Raw genomic sequence first — 11,176 nt, 5'->3', positions numbered from 1 at the left:
CCGTAAAAAGTCATTTTTGTAAGATTAATTTTGTATAAATAACGTTAAAAGTAATGTTTTAAAATTAGCACAAAACACTTTTTTTTGTTAAAATATTGTGTGACTTTTCGTATGAACGAGGCGTACAAAGTACGACAAATATTCTTAAGAAACTTTCAAAATATTTCGTTAAAGAATATTCAGTTGTCAAAACTTGAGTAATACAAAGCTCTTAGGAGGTCGTTATCAAATTACAGTTCGAGTTACAGATGGCAAAAGTTAAATATTGGGTAAAATTGTTCCGATGAAAGAGTCTTGTTAAAGCAATTCAATTTTCTTTGTTCTGGCAGTGTGTCTGCGCGGAGACAACTTCGGCGTGGAATGTTTTTATTTCATACGATATGTTTCATTCCAAAATGGTCCCCTAACAACAATCTCATCGCGAACACAGATGACAATTTTTTTTTAAATCTAATTTAGTCCCATTAATATATTAATTTACCATTGTATCTAAGGTAGCATAAATAATAAAAATACGAAATAGTATTTTTTTTCTGACTTGAAATTATTTAGAATCATGATACTCAATCGTAACTACATTGACACAAAGAAATCTCATATGAAATGGCTTTTAATATTCTGCAATTATTTAATTTAAATATAACATTTTCAGCAGGGAAAGAAAATTTATTATGGAATGGCTCAACTTGCATTTCATGTTGTGTTGCGAGTGGCGAGTGCCTACCTAGTGCTCGCCGAGTGTTCACCGAGTTCTCGCCGCGTGCATTCCGCGCTGTGGACTTAACCATGAATTACATTTATCATATTATTACCTTGCAAACCGCAACACGCAAAAGTTATACGCTTTAAGCGAGTGCAAGGCTCTACCTCTAGAGAGCGACTACTGTAACCATACATTATTCTAATATATTGAAATGACGTCCTTGACATAAAGTTGAAATTCTTCTTTAGAACTAATGAGGTTAAGGTAAGATAAATAGGAAATAAATAATTTTGTATTCTCCATTTCTTTCCTGACTGACAGGATGGTAGCGTGTTTCACATGTACTTGTAAAACATATTGCATGTCATTGTTAACTTTTGTAGCCACATTGATGTCCTACAATTTCCTTGTACTTAAAAACCACTTTTTTGTTTAAATACTTCTTTCTACCTTTTTATTGTTTTATATTTGGACCACGCGTTAAACTATGCTGAAAGACAAAAGCTCGGGAATGGCGTTGAAATATGTTGCAAAGTGAATTATTCAATAAAGATTTTGAAGAGGGCTTGTTTAAATAACAACGATATTGTATTTCTCGTCTGAAACTGCAGCCAATACGGGCGCCTTTGTTTACGTTCAGTTATTTGTGAAGTGGACACTTTCTCTGGTAGCTGATGAAATAGTTAAAATATTTTGAACGTCTACGAGTTTCAATTAACAATGTATTATTTATTAAAACGTAAGAAAGCTTTGTATTCAAAAACGTTAGCTTTCTAATACATTTGGTAGAAGGTCAAGGCTTCTCGATTGTAAAGACAACGTTTATAGTGTAAGTAAGTACAGTCTGTCTGTACAGACAGACTGCCGGAGACGTCATATGTCCGCAATAAACTGTAAGCAGTGAACGGAAGGAAATAAAATGACTGGACCTTTACGGCCGGCCAATAAAAAAACTAAAGCACATCTGTTCTCATTTTCCTTGAGTGCTTTGATTAGTACTTCGTTTCGTTTATTTTTAACGTTTTCTTCAATGATGACTTTATTAATAACAGATACTGTCAGTGCAGTACGCAACAATGTGTGACAATTCAATATGTGGAACAGTACGATACAATTATAAACAAGAAGGTTTAATCAACATCCAATGTGTGAAAAGTACTTGATGAATGAACAAGTCGCGCCGCCGCCGGGTGCACTACAGATTTAATATTTACTGAGGTTAACAATGCTTTGTTGCTTGTCTTTAACTCTATCTTACTTTACAACTTCATTAAGTACTATTGAGTCTCGTTATTCGATACTAGTAGTTGCTCGCGATTTTGTTTTACTTGCGAAATTGTCGCTCGGGGTTAGTGTAGGTTCCCAACAGTGAAATAATTATTTAAATCGGTTCTATACAATGCAAACAAACAAAAAATCAAATCTTTCCTCTTTATAGTATTAGTATAGACTACATATAATATTTTTGCTATGTCGTGATCATTTAATGAATTGTATTTTCCAGTTGGAGGCAATAATGTGTTGCAAGTTGCAAGTGCAACCGGAATACGATAACAACCTGGATATGCTTTCTATTTAATTAAAAACCGCGCTCGGCCACGTGCGAGATGCGAGTCTCCACCCTTCCTCACACCTTCGCCCTCCCCCGGCACCAACCCGGCATTTGTTCCGATACTTTATCGCTATCAAAGCCTACTCTAGATTTTCTAATTGAGTATTTTTTTGTTAAACTTCTTGATTTATAATCAAACTTACAAAATAATTTTGAAGTTTTCAGTTTGGTCACTTTATACATTGTTGTGAAAACTTTTCTAAGACGCAATGCACGTATTTCTTGTTAGAAATAGAAAGTTCCTTGATGGAAAATTACAAGTTGTCAAAGTCTTGAGCGTGAAGACTCCCTGTCGCCCGCCGCTGCCGCGTTGCTCAATCAAAACTATCAGGCGCTAAGGTAACGGGAATACACAATGTTATTTTGAACTTTTATTATTTCGTACGAGTACCGTAACCACACAATGTTCTCTAGAAACAATTTTCTTTAAATCATAAGGTAGTAAACGAGCATACGGCCACCTCATCGACATCCCTTATTTTCCATTCCTAACCTTATTTCATTCCGATATTTATTTTATAAAAATAGGGTTTGAAGTGAAGGTAGTACTTTTCAACAATATCAAATTTAGATCGTCCACTAGGTGTCGTATTTTCATCAAGCACGTAGAATTCTATACAGGAGATAAAAAGCAACGCAAGTTAAGTAGTTTGTAGGTTAAAAAAAGCGGGCTGTTTAAGTAACTTAATGTCGAAGTAAACACTTTTTTTTGTTTACATTTGTTACTTTTAACATTTTAAAAATATTTTTGTTAATGTTAAAATTAATTTTATTATAAAATGCTGTACTTGTAAACTGAAGCTTAAACTTTATTTACATGTATGTTATGTTTAAATAGATTATTTACTTTGTTTACATAACGTGAGTGATGTGAGAGGAACACAAACACTATGTGACTGTGAACACACATCTTACTAATTAATCTGTAATGATTTAACAGATTAACGTCAACATTAGTTTTGTTTACTTTGATTGACTATAATGGGTTTCACACATAAATCACTGATGGTAATGAATTAGTTAACAGCGGGAATATTAATATATCATGTCACTTTATATACTTTACTTTGTGGTAGATAGATATTTGTAGAAAGATCTCGTGATGTTAAAATTAAAATCATAATTATTGGAGAATTTTAGGAAAAAATGGTATTATTATAAAATAAAAAAACAAAATAAAATCAAAGTGTTACTGAGAAAGGTTTTGTTATTTCTCAGAAGTTAGTAAGTCTTAGTTAAAATATATAAATGTACGTGAAAGTGTGTGAATTCTGTTCATGAAGTCGTCGAGCGGAGCTTTTGCGGTTTTCTTTGTTGTATATTACTCCAGTCTTCATCAAGTGCACAGTCAGGGTAAATTGCTTTAATTATACCAAATTGAAACCATTTTTTAATTAATTCCTGTAGTTAGACAGGCAGAAAGCCTCAGAAAGGCAGATTCGTAATGTTATTGCTTTGTATCACCAAAACTAGTATATTTAATCAATTTGCTGTTTATTTGATCCTATCAAAGGAATGAATGAACATGAAATTTAAAAGGTTTTGTGGAGAAGTGCATAAATATATTTATAGTCAAAAATAAAAAATCTCTAGTTATGGTGAAATCTCGACAAATGGGCGCCCACTAGTAAGATTTTAAGTCAGTAAAAGATATTTCGTGATTTGTAAAGAACTCATAGATGTTAATTGATTACTAAGTAAGGATTGTAGTGTCGAATCTTCACTTAACATCTCTTAGCGCACGGCAATTGGTCTGTTGGGTAAAACGTATCAGCGAGATATTTCGTGATAGTTCATGTTTACTTGGAAGAAGAAAGAAATCTCGTTACTGAGTGTGAGGTGGGTATAATGAGATCTGAGAGCGAATACTAGGGGGAGGGGGGAGGGCTATTCATTTAGCGGAGTGTGCGTTGTGTGTGAGTGGCTCATTGTGCGGAACATTCTCGGCTCACAACGACCGATACTATTCACAAGGAGGCGTATTACAGGCCAACTGCGAATTTAAATGTCTGTGGAGTATTTGCCTCTATCTTTTATGTTATCTGCATTGAATTCTTTCAAACTTGTTGTTTTTATAATAGCAGTAGTTGTAAAACAGGCCAGCTCATCACATCGACAAGTGACTATATCCCTGTTCTCTATAGAACTTTTCTATGCTGCTCTATAACTACCCGTCTCAAAGCTGTTGACTTCACTTGTAAGTCATTCCGTATTGTTTGTCCTGATAATGCTTAGTTTCCTGAGAAGTAGTCACTTTATCTGATACTTTGTCACTTGACAAAGTTGAAGAAACATTGGAAATATTTGATGTTATAAATTAATAGGAAATCTGTGTTTTTTTTACACAACTTGTAAACTAAACCTTACGTTAAGCAAAGTTAATGGATAAGGAAAACCGTAACTAAATAAAACTAGTCGCTAACACAATTTAGTGCGCGGGCAAGCGGCCACGAGAGGGAGCCGAAAATGTTTTCTGCTTCCCTCAGGGCTGTCGATTAAGGTATTTTGCTCTAAATCACTTTCTGATTTTTTTACATTTTGACTATAATTTCTGGCATCCTTAGTACTAAATGTTATACTATAGTATTAATATTGACACTTTGCTTGGCTCTATTAACTTGTAAAACACATAATGTTATCTTGCAATATATATATTACGGTATGGAAGTAGACATATATATGGCATTAAAACTGCTTTCATTTATTATCTTAGATTGATATAACATTGCTATATTATGCTAAGTCTAAATCAATGTAATTGTATAAATATTTTAGTCACACCAATTCCTTTGTAATAATAATGTGATTGAATTGAAATGTAATTTAACTCCCTCTAACTCCCTCTTTGTTCCCGACACAAAAACATTAAACGAGTAATGGCTGACTGTAACTTACAAACATTGTTTATCGGTTTTTCTTTTACCAAATTATCTTATAAATTGTTGTAGATGTAATATAGTACAATAGAATCGCATCGATTTTTTCACATACACTGATTTCTGGCCATGACTCGGACAGAAAGAGTGTCGGTGTCAAAGAGCAATGGTGTGAAGGGTTACAAATCTTCTCAGATTTCATCTGAAATTTTTACGTGGTAATTTTTTTATATATAACAGCTTTACTTTGATGTTCTGATTCAAAAGCTTGTTTGTGAAATAGAAAACATTTTTGTAAAAGGATTCTCATAAATATCAAAGGCAAAATACCTGGTATTTGTAAAGAAAAGGCCAATAAATACCGTAGTATTGCGGCGAACCTTTCGACGTAGTCAGTTCATTTAAAAATGTCGACCCGGATCCCAAAGGTACGAGTGAGTTCACCTCAATAGTTGAAAAATATCCCGCATTTCCGCCCCCAGGGGGTGCCACAAACTGAATTTGCTGAAAGTTGCATTTCCCTCATTATTTACAACATCCACAGTTGCAATTTATTTCTACATCTTTTTTCTATAAACTAGTTAAATATCTTCTTAATATTTTACAATATGTTACATGTGTCTTAATATTTTTGATATAGGCAAAGGTTTCCTGAAAAAAATTGCTTAAAAAAACATTACCCTCATGTCATTCTGGTAATAAAAGTAGCCACTCAGAAAAAACATGAAAGTTTATTTGCTTGTTTGTTCGATAATTTTATTTTTTTAACTTTAATCTAAGTTATATTATTTTAATTTTTAAAATCTGAGTCATTAATTAAATTGACAAGTGTCAGAGGCTGATGTTATCCAATCATATTTTAACGAGTAATTTCTTTTAAAGAAGCTAAGAACTGTCAGAATATTGGCGATGTCGGCAGAATTTAACTTTTAAATTGGTCATTCGCTGAGTTAATATTGTAACAGCTGCTTTTTGTAATATAACAGCGTATTGATGATATATTTGATACTGCTCTATTTTATTTGAAATGAAATTTAATTTCAACTAAAATAATTTTTGTTTATACACATAAAACATTCTTGTATATTACAAACGGTGAGATGTTAACAGAATTATAAAGTTTCACTGAATGAATTACTTTTAAAGCAATATTAATAAAGCATTAAATAAAACTTAATTCACTGTAGTTTAAATAAATAGTAATTAAAAAATTATAATGTCCATTTCACGTATATGCTTAAAGTCATTTAATTAGATTCTTTGTCCAAAACCTTGTTTCAGTGGAGGTTTTTGATACCATTATGTGGAGTGTGGAGACAAGCTCACAACACAACACAACCTCTGTGTGGAATGCATGGAAGTCACAAGCGGACATGCTCGCACTTTCATCTTGTTCTTGTTTGTAAATATCTGTTCCACATTCACATAAGACGTCTGACGTCATCGCTTTAGGCTCAACAAAAATGTTTACAACCATTTCTTTAATTTAATGGCTGCAAAAATGTAACAAAACCGATGCAAAAAAAGCTTTAAAAGCATCAAATATTTTGCTTTTTCACAGCGAACATTTCTTATTTATTTTCGAGAATGATCTACTCGCTGTATGCATCAAATTATTGCCAACAATACTCTGACTTAGATGCAAACAATTATATCAATAATTTCTCTTTTACGAAACAATTAAGAAATAAATAAATTCTAATATTGAAAGCATGTTTGACAGCAAAAGTTAATGAACTTCAAAGCCCATTAACACCTTAGCTGCGGCAAGTAAAATCTTAAACCTTCGTCTGGTGCGGCGGCGGGCCAAAGTGTGCCCCCAATGATTTTTCCGCCAGTGCGTGGCAGGCCTTTCTCGACCCACCAGCATAAGGTTAGATTAAATCGCTATAACTTTGCGAAAACATAATATAGGTGTGTACTTTTTGGACTGTTAGAAAAACCTTGAACCCACCTTCTTTAGAGTTGATTCGCCCCGGGATCTGCCAAACAGGAAAAGAGAATTGAACCAGGGAAAGTGGCGGGTCGATATCGACCAGCACCGCACTAGAAAGTATTTTTAGTAGTGATGGAAAGACAAAAATAAGGAGATATCGAAAATAAAATAGAATTGTAGAAAAGAAATGAGAAATAGTTTATTTAATTATTTATTTATGCTCGTCTTTAAAACATTTCGCACAAAGATTTTGTGTGCACATCCTATTTTTTTTTTCTTGAAGGAAAATATCTATTTTTTTCTTGAAGGAAAATACATATCTATTTTTTTTCTTGAAGGAAAATATTTCCTCACTGCTGTCACTATCACTTTTATCTGCCTCGCGAATTAGTTTATTTTCCAAAATTTGTATTTTTCTTTTGTTTCCTGCCATCGTGCGTCGTTAATTTTACGAAAAGAAAAAACGCGACGTACAGTTCAGTGAGATGGCTCAACACTAACTAGCGAAGCGGGGCGCTCCGTGCGGTATCGGGTCGCCAACCGCCTGTTGGGACGGCGGGCCGCGATAGACCCCTGCCGCACCGAGTTGATATTTTTCACCGTCAGTGCGTGGTAGGCCGATAAAGGCCTGCCGTGATTTTTTATGAGATAATCGTTCCGCACCAGTGAGAAGGACATAGTTTTCTTCGTCCGCACCAGCTGAAATTCCGCGGCAGGTCGATATAGACCTGATCCGCAGTGAACGTGTTAATAATATTGCTCAAGTGAACTCGAATGTCGTTAATCAAAGCGAGAGAAGAATATCTAAACGATAATAAGTCGTGCTTGTGAAGCAGCCGGCGTAACCGTGGAGTTCCACTGCTGTCACACTTGTAGTGAAACATATTGTCGTCCCTTTCACTCTCTTTGACAAAACAGAGACAACAATATGCATCAATACAAGTGTAACAGCAGTGGAATTGTACGGTAACATCATTGTTCTACTGCTTCGAGAATTTATATTATTTACTGCGACACTTCGCATTAAATTGCTTTCATCGTAATTAATCGCTTAATGTCTAAGGACATTATTAATTAACATCAGTACGTGTTTGTACATTTTGCATTAAAAAGTAAATTATCTTTTGTGTAGAATAGATTTAAAAGGATAGAAATTTCGCGGTAAATATTAGAAAATAAGTTGAACGAACAGCTATAAATACTTAAAAAAAAAACATAAAGTCTTTTATAAGACGATATTTGATACTGATATTTATATATCTTACGGATGTTACGGAAGCGGAAGAGCCTAATTATAAAGATTTTACTCTTCGAGAAATAGTCTACATATGCCTAGATAATTACAGAGCTATGGATTTAGACTTTTTAACTAATAAAATGTACCAAATTCAAGGGATTTGTAATACGCATTGCTGATGTTAAATTATGTTAAAATTAATGTTAACGAGCAAAATGTAACATCAAATTAATATTACTGAACAATTTATTTTAAAGGTGAATGTAATACATATGTATGTGCTGTTATGTAACAAACGTTTGACGAAATTAAACAGAGAATAACGCACATTTGAAATAAAATATAGGAATATTAAATTATGTTTTTACATAGTCTGTTTTCTTCTATTATTAAGTAATGTTATATTTCATATAAAACTGTATTAATTCAATGAGCCCGTTAGTACCTCAATAATACTTCGGAGAAGGATATGAAATTGTTTAATACATCATTCTTGAATGTAAGTCAAGCTGTTTAAACCCTATGTTAAAGTAGATATGTATACATATAAATCTGCGATAAAAATATTACCCGTCTTTAAGCCGGACAAAAATACTTCATCTACTGTTTCAAGAAAAAAATAAACATAACAAGGTACATATAAACATTCCAATTGTGAATGAATGACTCGTTAGATCCATGTCATTCATTCTGACAGACTGAATATGAAATTACTTCAAGTCTGTCAAAATATGATCAATGTAAATGATACGGGTAGCGTTACTGAATGGAGGGAGAGTGCTGAATGTACTACAAACTTCTTGATGCCACTTGATTGATGCGAGAACCTTCGATCTTAGGTATTATAATATGAAATGTTATTCGAAACCTATTGTTAAATAATTCAAATTAGAGTTATTTACGTGGAAGTTAACCAACGTGACATTACATCACAAAGATTAAGCTAATGACTAACTTTTACATTAAAGAAATACTTGAAGATATCACTAAATGATAAATGTGTTGTATAATGTTTGGAATGTGTTTCCACTGCATGTTTCCGATTACTTTGTCAGAGTTAATTAGATAACAAGAATTTCCTATAAAAAAGTCAATTTGTTATCGCCAACGTACTTTCACTAGAGTTAATGTGAGATTTATACAAAAAGCATTCTCTTGAAAATATAATTTAAATATAAAGAAGCTTTCATTTTACTGTAATATTACAATAATTTAGACATTAGAATACGTAGCTGTGGATTTCGTTTCTATTTTTCTATCTATTCATTCAGTCAATATTAATTTTTATCAAAATCTGAAATGTAATTTTATCTGAAATTATTTGTATTTAACTGAACACATTTGATTGTACATCTCTACAATACGAGGACTGTTAAAGTCTTTGTGAATGCAAAATGCAAGGATGCAGGAAATGTGCGGAAATGTCCCGCTCTGAAAGGAAATTGTGCACATTGCACTTACTTAGTGAATCTATTGCTTATCGATAGTACTTACATTCCGTTTTATACGATTTTAATGGTGACTTGAGCGATTAACTTTAAAATAATACGTAACAGAACTAAGAAACTTAATTATAACATGCAATAACATTTTAAAGTCTAAATTAAAGCTTTATTTCCGTGATTGAAATACTGTACTGCAACATAAGTATGTAGTTACTCTTTGTTTAACCGCTTTATAAGAACAAGAACATAATACTCGTATAACGTGTGACTTGTTATAAACCTCAATTTCAGGGCGGAAATTTTCTTTTTAAATACTCTTTGTTTTTGTTTATGCTTCCATATTATTAGCGTATATTAAGTGTTAAGTTTTGGTTAATTTGGTAATCTGACGTTGGTAAATAATAGTAATTATAATGAATAAAATAGTATAATTAATTACCAGATTTAACGTATTGTTAAATTAACATTTGTATAAGAGCTTATTTGAATGATGAATGTTATAAGAAATGCGTTAATTGTAGTAAAACCACACAACACACGGAGAGCGCCACACGACGCGGCAGCGGAATTAAACTATCTTACTTGCTATTCACTTAACGAGTTAAGTAACACGATTAATATTTCACTATGCCATAGAATTAAATTGTCTTCAATACCATCTATTTTTATAAATTATGTAGAAATAATTTTATAAAAGAATTAAAAGTAATTTCGTATTTGTAAAACTCTTGTATTTTTCATCTTAAATTAAAAGATATAAAAGATTAGGTTATGTACATATAACATGAAATGCGGCAATCTTCAGTATCTACTTTAGTATTCACGGAAACCGCGAAGCATTCAGAAGTAATATTCCGCACAATACAAAGTTGCGTCAACACGTACTTGTGTTCAAATATCCCGCGGCACAACAAACTGCACTCGCGAGACCTCACACAAAACTTCTCTACATACGTATTTTTAATATTAATATTATACCTACAGTTCGTAAAATCTTGTATATTTCATACGTAGAATAAATGAGACTACTAGTCTACTCCAGGTTTGCTCGGTTATGTTGCAATTTTCCGAAATATAACACGTCACTTTTTGAATGAATTCTCTAGATATGCAATTTGCCCATTAAACGAGCGATAAACAAGATTAACTTGTGAGACACATTATACATGAAGACAATCATAAAAGCGATAAAATCAACAAGACTGGTTGTAATAATATCACACACACACACACACACACAGACACACACACAGATGAACTGTTCGAGTACAAAAGGTAGAAACGGTTTGCAATTAGACCCGAAATTGACACGTCCTGTTGCCAATTGCCAAAACTAGGCTTGTATTGACTTGTAACTATGCGATTAA

Source organism: Papilio machaon, chromosome 13 (genome assembly GCF_912999745.1).
Source record: "Papilio machaon chromosome 13, ilPapMach1.1, whole genome shotgun sequence".
In the NCBI taxonomy this organism is placed as follows: domain Eukaryota; kingdom Metazoa; phylum Arthropoda; class Insecta; order Lepidoptera; family Papilionidae; genus Papilio; species Papilio machaon.
Note: the sequence above shows the minus strand (reverse complement) of the source record.